At 38.3% G+C, this 12,360-nt stretch overlaps 1 long non-coding RNA gene across 3 annotated transcripts; it reads left to right on the top strand.

Moving 5' to 3' along the window:
- The first annotated feature begins 5,346 nt into the window (after nucleotides 1-5,346).
- On the top strand, nucleotides 5,347-8,149 carry LOC147520782 (uncharacterized). Of its 3 annotated transcripts, XR_015212821.1 has the most exons (7): nucleotides 5,347-5,852; nucleotides 5,961-6,129; nucleotides 6,218-6,994; nucleotides 7,091-7,228; nucleotides 7,342-7,360; nucleotides 7,438-7,594; nucleotides 7,701-8,149. It is a non-coding gene; the product is annotated as an uncharacterized LOC147520782 (long non-coding RNA). The 3 variants fall into 3 exon arrangements; XR_015212820.1 differs by having other exon boundaries at nucleotides 5,348-5,852; nucleotides 7,342-7,594; XR_015212822.1 differs by having other exon boundaries at nucleotides 5,355-5,852; nucleotides 6,862-6,994; nucleotides 7,342-7,594.
- The last annotated feature ends 4,211 nt before the right edge of the window (nucleotides 8,150-12,360 follow it).

Raw genomic sequence — 12,360 nt, 5'->3', positions numbered from 1 at the left:
TGCTCAGTTTATATGCATTTATATGCACTATATAAGTAGTTTCCATAACATCCACTTGCAGCTAAAAAAATTGTGTAAATAGATGCAAACACAAGAGAGATAGTTTCTCTTATATAAGATATGATAAAAAAAAAGTAGGATAATATAACCAATTTTACATCTTTTTGTCTTGGGTTTACCAAACAAAAATAAGTTGGATGCAATGAAATCAACATCTGACCTATGCTATTAATATCGGATTAATCGCTCGTAAACCGATTAGTTTTTACCGATTTTTTAATTTTTTCTCACCGAACCGATTTAATCACCGAATTGACCGATTAATCGCTAAACCGAAAAAAAAATTTATTGAAAATATCGGTTTCCAATCCAAAAAAAATATGTAAAATTAACGAATTAGATTCTTAAACCATATTAATAATAATAGAACTCAATCAATATACAAAGCTAAGAGTTTACTTTTTTTTTCTCCTTAACGAAAGTTAAATATACAAATTATTGTATTATCTCTCTAATAAATATTATCGCTTCTCAATCTCCTTATTCTTTTAAATATTTAACATAATTTTTGTATTTGACATATCTGTAGTACTCCAAAATTGAGCTAGTTAGATGTGATTATGAGAATTTGATATTTTTTTGTTGTATTTCGGATCACTATTTAGAAATATTTGGTATGATTATACTAATATATATTTTGAAAACATTAAATATATACATTCGATATAACCAATTAATTGCATAACTAGTTTCGAAAACTGATTTTAACTGTTTAACATCTGACATACCCTGATAATGGCCAATAGACCCACGGGCTTTGGACTTTGCTTTTCTTTTATGCTTAATGAAACGGTCCACCTGTTTTTAATTTTTTATAGACCAACTGGGCTTGGGCTTGCTAAATTTTTTTACTTTTTTTTAATTACCGCAAAAGAAAATTTACCGTTGTGCTTACTCTCCACGCAATTTGTAAACACTATAAAAGAAGTGCTCCACTGAACAAAAACGAGGAGCGCGAAAAAACATGGCCAAGCTAGGTAACTGTTATTAGTTCCTCTCAATTTTTGCTAGGGTTAAATTTTCGTAATGGGCCATGATTCGAACAGATTATCTAGCATTGAATTTAGACTAGTTTAGTTTTCTTAAACAGTTGAACAATCAATGTGTTGTTTTCAGTTTTATGTTTAAGGATTGGTATAACACATTGCTGAATGGAAGCACCAGAGAATTGAGTAGCTTCTCACATTGGATTGTTGTCCACTTTATATTCCTAGTGTTTATGGTCTGTGACTGGCATCTAGAGAAGTAAGGTTTCCTCGATACGTTGGCACTACTTGATCTTTATTAGCCTCTTTTATTTTCGTCGTTTCTTTTTATTTACCTTATTCTTATCACCAGTAACTTTTCTTTTGAAAAAACTTTATTGTTGTGAATATATAAGTGCGGAAACAACGTTATCCACAACAAACGGATCAATCCTACACAACGATCGATCCTTCACACTAGACAAGACTTCAACACCCTCCAAACAATATCCCAACACTTCTCAATATCAAATAACAAGCATATAAAGTAAAACAATTAATGCAAAAGAGAACCAACCACAAGACAAGGATATATCGTGGTTACGCAATTTGCCTACGCCCACACCGGGCGAGATCCAAGCTTTACTACAAGTCCCGAGATAGCAGTTTACAAGTCTCTCGATTCACTCACAAAGAATGAACACTCAACTCACAAAGAATTGTTCTCTTGTAATCACTCTCTTTCTTGTTTTGGAAAAGTTAAGTTTTCAAAAGACCGATTTTGTTTTTATACCAAAACCAAAATTTCGATTCTTGAAGCGAAGCCCGGAGGAGAAAAAGCTCGAGCGCTGGCGCCTCCTTCTAAAGCCTGGCGCCATGTATTAAAGCCATGGCCGGGTCGCCCTTCTTTGGCGCGGTAAGCTCTAAATCATCGAGTCATGAGTCAAGTCGCCACTCTGGCCGGGCCTCGATCGAAAAAGCGAAAAAATCTCGTTTTTTCTCTACATTCTCCACCTCGGTGAGGTTTTAACACATAAAACCGAGCCGAACACATCCAGCAAGAACACATCCATCCAGAACTCGCAGTCAACCGCCCCGAAGGGCCATGCCCACAAAGGGCCACCCACAAAGAGTGTCTTGCTCACAAAGAGCCACCCACAAAGAGTGTCATGCTCACAAAGAGCCACCCACAAAGAGTCATGCCCACGAAGAGCACGTCATGCCCACAAAGGGCCACCCACAAAGAGTGTCTTGCTCACAAAGAGCCACCCACAAAGAGTGTCAGGCTCACAAAGAGCCATCTCCACAGAGAGTCATGCTCACAAAGAGCAATCACGCCCACAAAGGGCCATGCCTACGAAAGGCATCAATCAACAATGCATGAGCCTCCACCATTTGTGGAGTACCTCCAACCAATGTTGGAACTCAACTCCACAGAGAACCTTCTACAACCCAAAACCCTGTTGCCCTTAGGTAATGAAACAAATTGCCAAGTACAAAACTTGTCACGAGCCTCCACCATTTTCTGCATATCCACCGACCAATCTCTCAAATGAGCATCTCTAATGACTTCCTTGAAGCTATCCGTTCATCATCCGCAATATTCAGTCACAGTAGGCAACCGAGTCCGGTTGACCATAATGCTTCACTGGCTTATCATGCCCGTACTTCATAACTTGTTTCACACTTCTCTTTGGCTTTGATCTAGCCAAAGTTTGCTGCTCAGGTTGTTGTAACTCTACTTCTTGTTGAATAGTTCTTTCACTAAGAACCTCACTCTCTTTAGCATCCTCGGGCGCTTCTATCTCAATCACTTGAGATTGTATAGAATCACCCCTATTTCCGCCCTTCTCCTACCTAAAAAAGTAGCACCGAAGTCTCATCAAAGGTAACCTCACTGCTGACCAGGAACTTGTGGTTCTCTAGACACCACAATCCGTATCCCTTTCCTCCCTTTGCATAGCCCAAGAATATTGCTTTCCTAGCTTTAGAATCAAGTTTACTATCATTCATGTGGTAGTAAGCACTAGATCCAAACACTCGCAAAGTACCATAATCAGCTGGTTTCCCTGTCCACACCTCATAAGGTGTTTTGCAGTCTATCGCCGGAACCGGTGATCTATTATACAAGTAACACGCCATGGCCACTGCATCTGCCCAGAACTCTTTGCCAAGGTTGGCATTGGAAAGCAAACACCTAGCTTTCTTAAGCAACGTGCGATTCATTCTCTCTGCTAACCCATTCTGGCGTGGCGTGCCCTCATTCATTTGTCGATTAATGCGGCAATTCCATTTATAAGAAAAACTCTTGGAAAGGCTATGGGTATACTTTCGATTACCATTGTCGGGCCGTAAAAGTCTTCACCTTCCTATCCGTGCGATTCTCAACCCTTGCCTTCCACTTCTTAAATGTCTCCGAAAACTTCATCCTTGGACTTCAAGATATATACCCACACATAGCGTGTATAATCATCGATGAAAGAGACATAATACCTAAGTTACCTCCCCCGAAGCCACTCTAGAAGGTCCCCAAACATCCGTATGCACATAATCCGGGATGCCTCTCGTCTTGTGCTTGCTTGTACCGAACTTGACTCTGCTTGCCATAGACACAATGCTTTCATGAGAATTCCATACTTGGTTTCTCCAAGTCTTTCAAGAACCCTCGCCACCGCAACTCGGACAATCCGCGCGGACTCATATGCCCAAGGCGATATGCCACAATTTTGTGCACTCGAATCATCACTACATGTACCCACTTTGCTACATCACCTATCAACTGTACTACCCAACAAAGTATACAAGTTTCCATGTCTTTGACCGCCTTCATAATGACTAGAGAGCCACTAAGGATCTTTAGGACTCCACCATTTCCCACAAAATTGTGGCCTTTGGAATCCAAGGTACCAAGAGAAATAAGGTTCTTTTTAACTCGGGAACATGTCTCACATCGGTTAAAGTCCTCACTACACCATCATGCATCTTGACCCGTTATAGTTCCAATCCCAACCGCCTTACAAGCAACGCGTCATTGCCCATCAAAACGGAACCTCCACTCAAGTTCTCATAGGTAGCAAACCACTTCCTATTTGGACACATGTGGTAGGAACACCGAATCAAGAATCCACGTGATCGGTCATGTGGTCGCCTTGTGTAGACACCGAAAAGACTTACATCATCCCCATCGCCGGAAGCAAGACTTGCTTCACTAACATCCTCATTCTCAAACTTACCACTCATCTTGTTACTCTTTTTTTCGGGCTAGAGCAATCACATAGATAATGCCCCTTTTCTTTGCAATTGTAGCACCGACATGTTTTAAAGGCTTCTTCGAACTACCCTTCCACTTGCTTGTGGAAGTCATCTCGTCGACATCACCACTCGCCATCTTTTCTTTTGCTTCTTTATCAAACTTCTACTTTTAAATCTAGCATTTGATATCTTGGGAGCCCTTTTTTTCAAGTCACACACAATAACCCAAAAATTATCTCACTCGGAATTTTATCGAACACCTTGTCTACATAAATTTCGAAAGCTATGGTTCTTTACCAAAACTCAAAATCCTGAGTCGTATACCTCGCCTCGATACCAATTGTTGTGAATATATAAGTCGCGGAAACAACGTTACCACACAACAAACGGATCAATCCTACACAACGATCGATCCTTCACACTGGACAAGACTTCAACACCCTCCAAGCAATATCCCAACACTTCTCAATATCAAATAACAAGCATATAAAGTAAAACAATTAATGCAAAAGAGAACCAACCACAAGACAAGGATATATCGTGGTTCGGCGAATTTGCCTACGCCCACACCGCGAGATCCAAGCTTTACTACAAGTCCGAGTAATGCAGTTACAAGTCTCTCAATTCACTCACAAAGAATGAACACTCAACTCACAAAGAATTGTTCTCTTGTAATCACTCTCTTTCTTGTTTTGGAAAAGTTAAGTTTTCCAAAAGATCGATTTTGTTTTTTATACCAAAACCTAAGCCCACCCACGGAGAAAAAGCCTTTGGCCTTGCCATGTGTTAAAAAACCATGAGCGCTGGGTAAGCCCTAAATCATTTGAGTCATGGTAGCTGAAGTCGCTTCACTGGCCAGGCTTAGCTCGATCGTGGAAAAGAAAAAAATCTCGTTTTTTTCTCTACATTTATGTTATTTATTCTGATCCTATTTTAACTTTTGCTCTCGTTTTCTTTTTATTTTGAAATTTTTCATATTTGATGTTTCAAACATCCATATTCCAGAAATTATTTTTATATTTATATTCCTGTTTCTGTTTCAAACCGTGTTTTATTAAAAGAATTAAATAATTGATTTTGATACCTATATTTTGGTTAAATCTGTTTGATATTTGTAGTTTATAGTTTTGTCTTTATTTACTTTTGTTAATATATGGTGATCATCCTATTGGGAATAGTGGATAAGGACTTGCGGGAATGTTATACACATTTTTTGTATTTGTATGACATTGAACAAGGACATTGTATATTTGTATTTGGGCCATGTTTTTGTGTCTGTGGTCAGTTTTTCGGATTTTGCACTTATGGCCTGGACCTGGTGCCTAGAGAAGTAAGCTTACTTCTCTAATAGTAGTGAGTAGCGTGCTATGTAAATTTTAATGAGGAAATCCTTGTGGTTGTTTGTTTCGTATTGGTGCTGCTTTACCTTCAAATTTTTTTTGATCCTTGTTGCAGTTTGATGGTTGTATACTTATTCATGTTGGAATTTGTAGTGGGTGGCTAAAATCTCAGATTGAAAAATCTTTACTGGCTATCTCTATGCTCACCAAAGAACTGGAAGAGATGAGGCAGAAGGTTAAGTTGAATTACTGAATGGATCTTACGTTTGGTCCCTTTTACATTTTAGGCTTGAAAGAAAAAAAAAAATGTGGTCTTATCTGATTTGCAGAAATATTTCTGCAGTAATCTTGGGATCAAGAAAATAAGAAGAATGCATCCATGCTTGCTCAATCTAGGGTATACGCCACTTTTTGAGGGCTTATGCTGCTTAAAAGAATGAGAAATGCTGCCAATTGAAACCCATTCCTCCACCACCAGAGGGTGAGATCAAGCTTGCTAGGGAGGGAGAGGGGTATGTTTCCCTTGCTTTGATCCATTAACCCTATGTCAACGTCTCTTTGAATGCATTTCTAAATTAAACTTTGTTGTTTTGCGGATAGCAACATTGCAGGATCATAATAAAGCATTACATAACCTTACCAATTTGAAAGAAGTGGGATTCATGTGGACTTGGCAAACTGCAAATGCTCATTGGATGACCTTTAAATTAAAACGAAGAGGGAGTTACATATATACTAAGTTACATTGACACGGACACGTGTGACCGTATCCGACACGGATACGAAGTGTCTGACACGGCAAGATATAAAAAATTGAGGTATATTACATACGATATGTGTCCATGTGTGTCCAACATGGACACGTGCATGGATACGTATCCGACCCGGATTTTTTTTGAAATATGGCGTGTCCATGTAACATAGCTTATATAGATTGAGATCTGACAGGTATTTAATGATTACGATTGCTCTTTCTTCAAGATATTTAGAAATTAGAATTGCTAATTTTCAAGTTTGAGTAGAATTATCATGGGAGTGATAGTCTAGGCTGTTCAAACACGGTACCAAGGGGGACCACCTCAGCGCGACAGAGATGGCAGTTTTTTAGTAAAAAAGTTGTAGGCTGTTTTTAAAGGCGCGTGACCGAGGCGGTGCCAATGCGGCCCAAGACACAACTTGGGAAACCTAGAGCCTCACCTCACCCCTAGCAAGAAAACTGATATTTCTGCTGTTGCGTGAACCAGGAATAACTTGAGATCCTGGGCAAAATGCAATTCCAAAAGGTTGCAAAGGCCTAGAAGCTTGGTTAAGAATTTGATGAGGCTGTTTTTGCTGGTGGTGGGGTTGTGTTATTTAAGCAATGTTTAGGAGATGAATGTAAGTTGGTAATACTAATTTCACTGTTTGGCCTCCGGAGTTCAGGGTGGACCTAATAGTTATTCTTTCCTGTTATTGTACTTTTGATTTTGATAGGAGTGAAATTTTGTACATGGAAAAGGCTTGTGCAAAGGTGACAGCAAATCAAGTTGATGCAGTTGTGGTGGCAAATGAATCAAGAGATGCTAAAGTTGAAGTGGTGTATTCAGGCAATGTCTTGATAGATGCATGCAGGTTTGTTTTCCTAATTCCTACCTTCCTTGGATTCCTTACTGCTGATTGCTGATTTGCTCCTTTGTCTTCCGTTAAGTGAAATATGTGTTTTTTATTGCTGAACGAACTGCCAGATTGGAAGCACAGGTGAAGGTGCTTGAATAAGGGAAAATTATCAAACTATGTGAAGTTGATGATGTTCTCATCAAGTGAATACCCCTTTATTTCAGCGGGAGAAGTGAGAGCAACTAGAGTTTCACGTAGCCAGTTCCTGGGCGGAGCAAATAGTTTGTGAAGGGTTTATGGTGCTTAAAAGGAACATAAAATACCACCAATTGAAGCAATTTTGTATCACTGGAGGAAAGTTTGAGGTTTTCAGGCAAGGAGGTACGTGTCCTTTATTTTCTGATTAATAGAGTAACTTCAGGGCTTGGTCTCTTTGACTGCATATTTAGAGGAACCTTCGTCATTTAGCACTGCTGTTTCTTTGCAGATAGCAGCACTGCGGGATGATGATAAATCATTATATCTCTTCTTACCAAATGTAAAGAAGTAACTTCGCTTTTGAATCAGAGAGGGATCCTTTATGCGGCCTTGGAAAGACCTCTATTGCAGATGATCTTTAGAATACATATTGGTAGTAGAAAAATGATAGTCCTACTGCTAGGTATTATTATCTAAGAAAGTAATTATAAGGTATGCAGGTGGGCTGATCTTGAACGTACCCCACAAACACATACATATTGATGTCTTGTGAGATGTATGTGTTTACCGGTTTACCCCCACAGACACATGCATGTTGATGTCTTGTGAGATTAATGTCCCATTTGCAGAGCATTAAGTCTGTGTTGGGACAAAGAAAGCAAAAAGGACCTATCTATTTGTCCTTTTGTGTCTCTAACTGGAATGATGTGTAGTGAAGAAGAAGCTAATACTGTCTAATTTCTTGTTGTGCTCTCGTTTTTTCTTAGTCCTTTTCCCCAAAATGGCCAAACCTCAACCTTCGAGCACAAACCAAAACTCAAATGCTCCCTCATGGAGCTCGCTTTTCAAAGGAGCAGTTACAAACATGGCAACCACTGCTCTAAAGAGTTTCACGCCTGTGTTACAGGATGTTGTTGCTGAAGTACCAATTCATATTGTTGAACAAGGCAAACTCCAATGGGAGAACTGTAGAAGACTAGAGTATGAAGACCTTCAGCTGCCACGTATTGCTCCAGCTCAGCTGCTTCTAGAACAGCTACCTGATCAGTTAGATATAACAAACTAACAGAATTAGTTATAAGAATTAGTTATAACTGTATTAGAGAACTCTGTGTATATAAAGAGGTGTAATCACTCAGTGAGTAATAATGAGAAAAATTCTTCTGCCTCAGTCTTCATTTCTTCTTCTTCTTCATACTTTGTTCATGATATCAGAGTCATTGAACCTAAGTTCTTCATCATGATCCACCATTAAAGAATCAATTCAGAGTTCTCAAATTCAATAGAATCATCAGGTTTTACTTCATTTCTTGATTTTTACTTCATTTCTTAATGCTTCAATCCTTTTGATTCTTCAATCTTTGTTATAATGACATCAAATTCTGGCATTCTATCGCTTCCCAAGCAGCACATCCGCATCATCTAATATGAATTCAATAAACATTAGTCATTTTGTTCCTATTAAACTCAACAAGGATAATTTTCTTCTATGGAAATCATTGTTTTTGCCGATTCTTAGAAGTAATAATCTTTTTGGCTATGTGGATGACTCACTTGTATGTCCTCAAGAGGTTATTTGTGTTGATGGTACAACAACTGTTAATTCTCATTATCTTGATTGGGTAAAGCAAGATCAGACTCTTTTGATTTGGATTAATGCAACATTATCTGAAAGCGTGCTTCCATATGTTATTGGAATGACTACTTCACGAGAGTTATGGAATGTGTTGGAGCCGAAGGTTTTCAGCAATTACTCGACCACACCAAAGATCGGTTGAAAAACAAACTCCAAGCTACCAAGAAAGGTAATGATTCGATGGGAGAGTTCTTACTAAAGATCAAAGAAACCTCGGATAGTCTAGTCACTGCTTTGGGGTTATAATAAGTGATGCTTTGATTTAGTTTCTTATGTGTATAATGGATTACCATCCGAAAGTATGAAGCATTTTGCACAAAGAAATGGGTTAGAAAGGAACAAGTGCTATTTGATGAATTGCACAATTTGTTGTTGAGTGAGGAGATTACTATAAGTGAAAGAACAAGAAATTTGGTTGCTTCTTCACCTCAAGCATTCAAGTGAATAGATTTGCTCGGCAAGAAGATATTTCTCAAAATGGTTGTAAGAACAATGGATATCAAGGTAATGGCTATCAAGGTAATGGTTATCGAGGAACCGGAACCGATATCGTATAGAGGAAGAGGTCGCTCAAGAGGTCGAGGAGGATACAATAATTATCAAGGAAGAGGATATCGTAACTCGGAATTTACTGAGTTATAAGAACTTTGGTTCAAAGATCTTCTTCAAACTCTCCAAACACAAGGTGCAAAGTCCGGCAAAGATAGGAAGGGTTCAAAGTGTCAAATATGTGGACGAACTGGTCATGCTGCTATAGATTGTTTCAATAGGATGAATCATGCCTATCAAGGAAGGCAACCACCATCCAAGCTTCAGGCTATGGCTGCCCAAAGAGGATCTACTCCAACATGCCAATTTATCCGATGAACAATGGGTTCTCGTCTGGGGGCAACAAATCACATGATTGGCGATATTAATAACTTGGCGCAACATTCACCTTACACTGGAAGTGACAAAGTCTTAGTGGGTGATGGTCAAAGTCTTGACATCAACAACATTGGTAATTCCTATGCTCATACTTTAAATTCCTCCTTTCACTTGAAAAATATTCTTCACGTGCCTCACATATCACAAAACTTGCTATCTGTTCATAAATTCATCAAAGACAATAATTGTTCTATTACATTCACTCCCACTTCATTCTTTGTGAAGGATACTTTGGGGAAGACTGTTTTCCAAGGGAATCATGAGAATGGACTGTACCTCATGAAGTTCATGCATCATTCATCAAATCTACCTGCCTCGCATAAGTCTGCTACCTTTGTTGGAGTCAAGACCACTGCTCAAACCTGGCATCATAGACTAGGGCATCCAAATAATGTTTCCTTTTCCAAAATAATGACTACATATAGTTTACCTGTTGTTGGTAAAACTACTGGTCTTAGTTTTTGTTCTGCATGTAATCAAGGAAAGAATGTCAGACTTCCTTTTCAATCTTCTATTTCATGTACTACTTCAAAACCATTACAATTGATTCATAGTGATTTGTGGGGGCCATCCTCTATTCCTTCGATTTCAGGATTCTTATACTATGTCTCTTTTATTGATGATTGGTCAAAGTATACATGGATCTTTCCATTGTATAGAAAATCTGATTTTTTCTCTATGTTTCAAGTGTTTAAAAATAGTGTTGAAAATCAGTTTGATACAAAAATAAAAAGTTTCAGATGTGATGAAGGTGGTGAGTTCAAGAGTAATGTATTCAGCAATTTTTTAACTACTCATGGAATTAATTTGCAGTATTCTTGCCCTCATACTCCTCAGCAGAATGGCACTGCTGAGAGAAAACATAGACATATTACGAAAGTTGCCAGAACTTTAACTGCTCAAAGCAATGTCTCTCCAAAGTACTGGGTTGATATTTTTCAAACTTCAGTTTTCTTGATAAATAGAATGATCCCTCAAACCTTGTCAGTTACACCCTTTGAGAAACTCACCAATAAAAAACCAGATTACTCATTCCTAAAAAATTTTGGGTCTGCTTGTTACCCATGGCTTAAACCATATGTTTCTTCTAAACTCCAACCTAGAAGTACAGAGTGTGTGTTCTTAGGTTACAGTTTAGACCACAAAGGTTACAGATGTTTAGACTCCAAAACAGGAAAAATATACATATCCAGGCATGTTGTTTTTGATGAAACAAATTTTCCTTTCAAAACATTATTACCAGTTTCAATTCCATCAATTCCTTCAACAACAAAATCATCTATGATTGTTCCAGCTTTTAATTTTCTTTATTCTACCAATTCTCAATCCAATACTCTTCCTATTTCTAATTCCACTCCTACTGCAGTAATTCCCTCTGCCAATACCATTCCCTCGTTTTCTTTCGTCGAAGACAATCTTTCTCAAGTGTCTGAAAATAATCATCTTCAAATCTCAGAATCAATTCCTATCACTCAAACATCATATCCCAATAGTCAATTACAATCTTCTACTAATCCGCTGTCAAGCACTTTACTTAATCCCTCAGTTCATACAAGATCAAAGTCGGGAATCTCTAAACCAAAGAAAATCTTTAACTTGAATGTTACAAGGCATCCTTTACCATCTGCTCTGGTTTCACATCTAGAAACTAAAGTACCGACTCCTACATGCTATACTCAAGCTGTTAAACATCCAGAGTGGAGACAAGCAATGCAAGTAGAGTACAATGCTCTCATTCAGACAGGAACCTGGTCGTTAGTTCCATCTGCTCCCCATCAACATCTTGTCAGAAATAAATGGGTATTCAGATTAAAAGAAAAGATTGATGGCTCGATTGATAAATACAAAGCAAGATTAGTGGCAAAGGGATTTGATCAAGAAGAAGGCGTGAACTTCAATCAGACTTTTAGTCCAGTGGCCAAAGCTGCAACCATTAGAATGATTTTATCATTAGCAGTTCAAAAAGATTGGCGAGTAAAACAACTAGATGTAACTAATGCTTTCTTGCATGGTACTCACAAGAAGAAGATGTATATGGTTCAGCCACCTGGCTTTATTGATCCTCTGAAACCTCATCATGTCTGTAAACTACATAAGTCTCTATACGGACTTAAACAATCACCCAGAGAATGGTATGAAGCTTTGATGAATGTTTTGGTTGATATAGGATTTACCTTATCTCAAGCTGATCCTTCTTTATGTATAAGATCCACGGCTCAGGACATTACATTTGTTCTAGTATATGTTGATGACATACTAGTTACAGGGAGTTCTAAATCTTATTGTCAAGCTTTGATTGATCAGCTAAGCACAAAGTTCGTCATGAAGGATTTAGGTGACTTACATTTCTTCTTGGGATTGGAAGTAACAAGGGATAAGGATGGCA

This window comes from Coptis chinensis, chromosome 2, assembly GCF_015680905.1.
Source record: "Coptis chinensis isolate HL-2020 chromosome 2, ASM1568090v1, whole genome shotgun sequence".
NCBI classification, from domain to species: domain Eukaryota; kingdom Viridiplantae; phylum Streptophyta; class Magnoliopsida; order Ranunculales; family Ranunculaceae; genus Coptis; species Coptis chinensis.
Note: the sequence above shows the minus strand (reverse complement) of the source record. Positions and strands in the feature narration are given on the sequence as shown.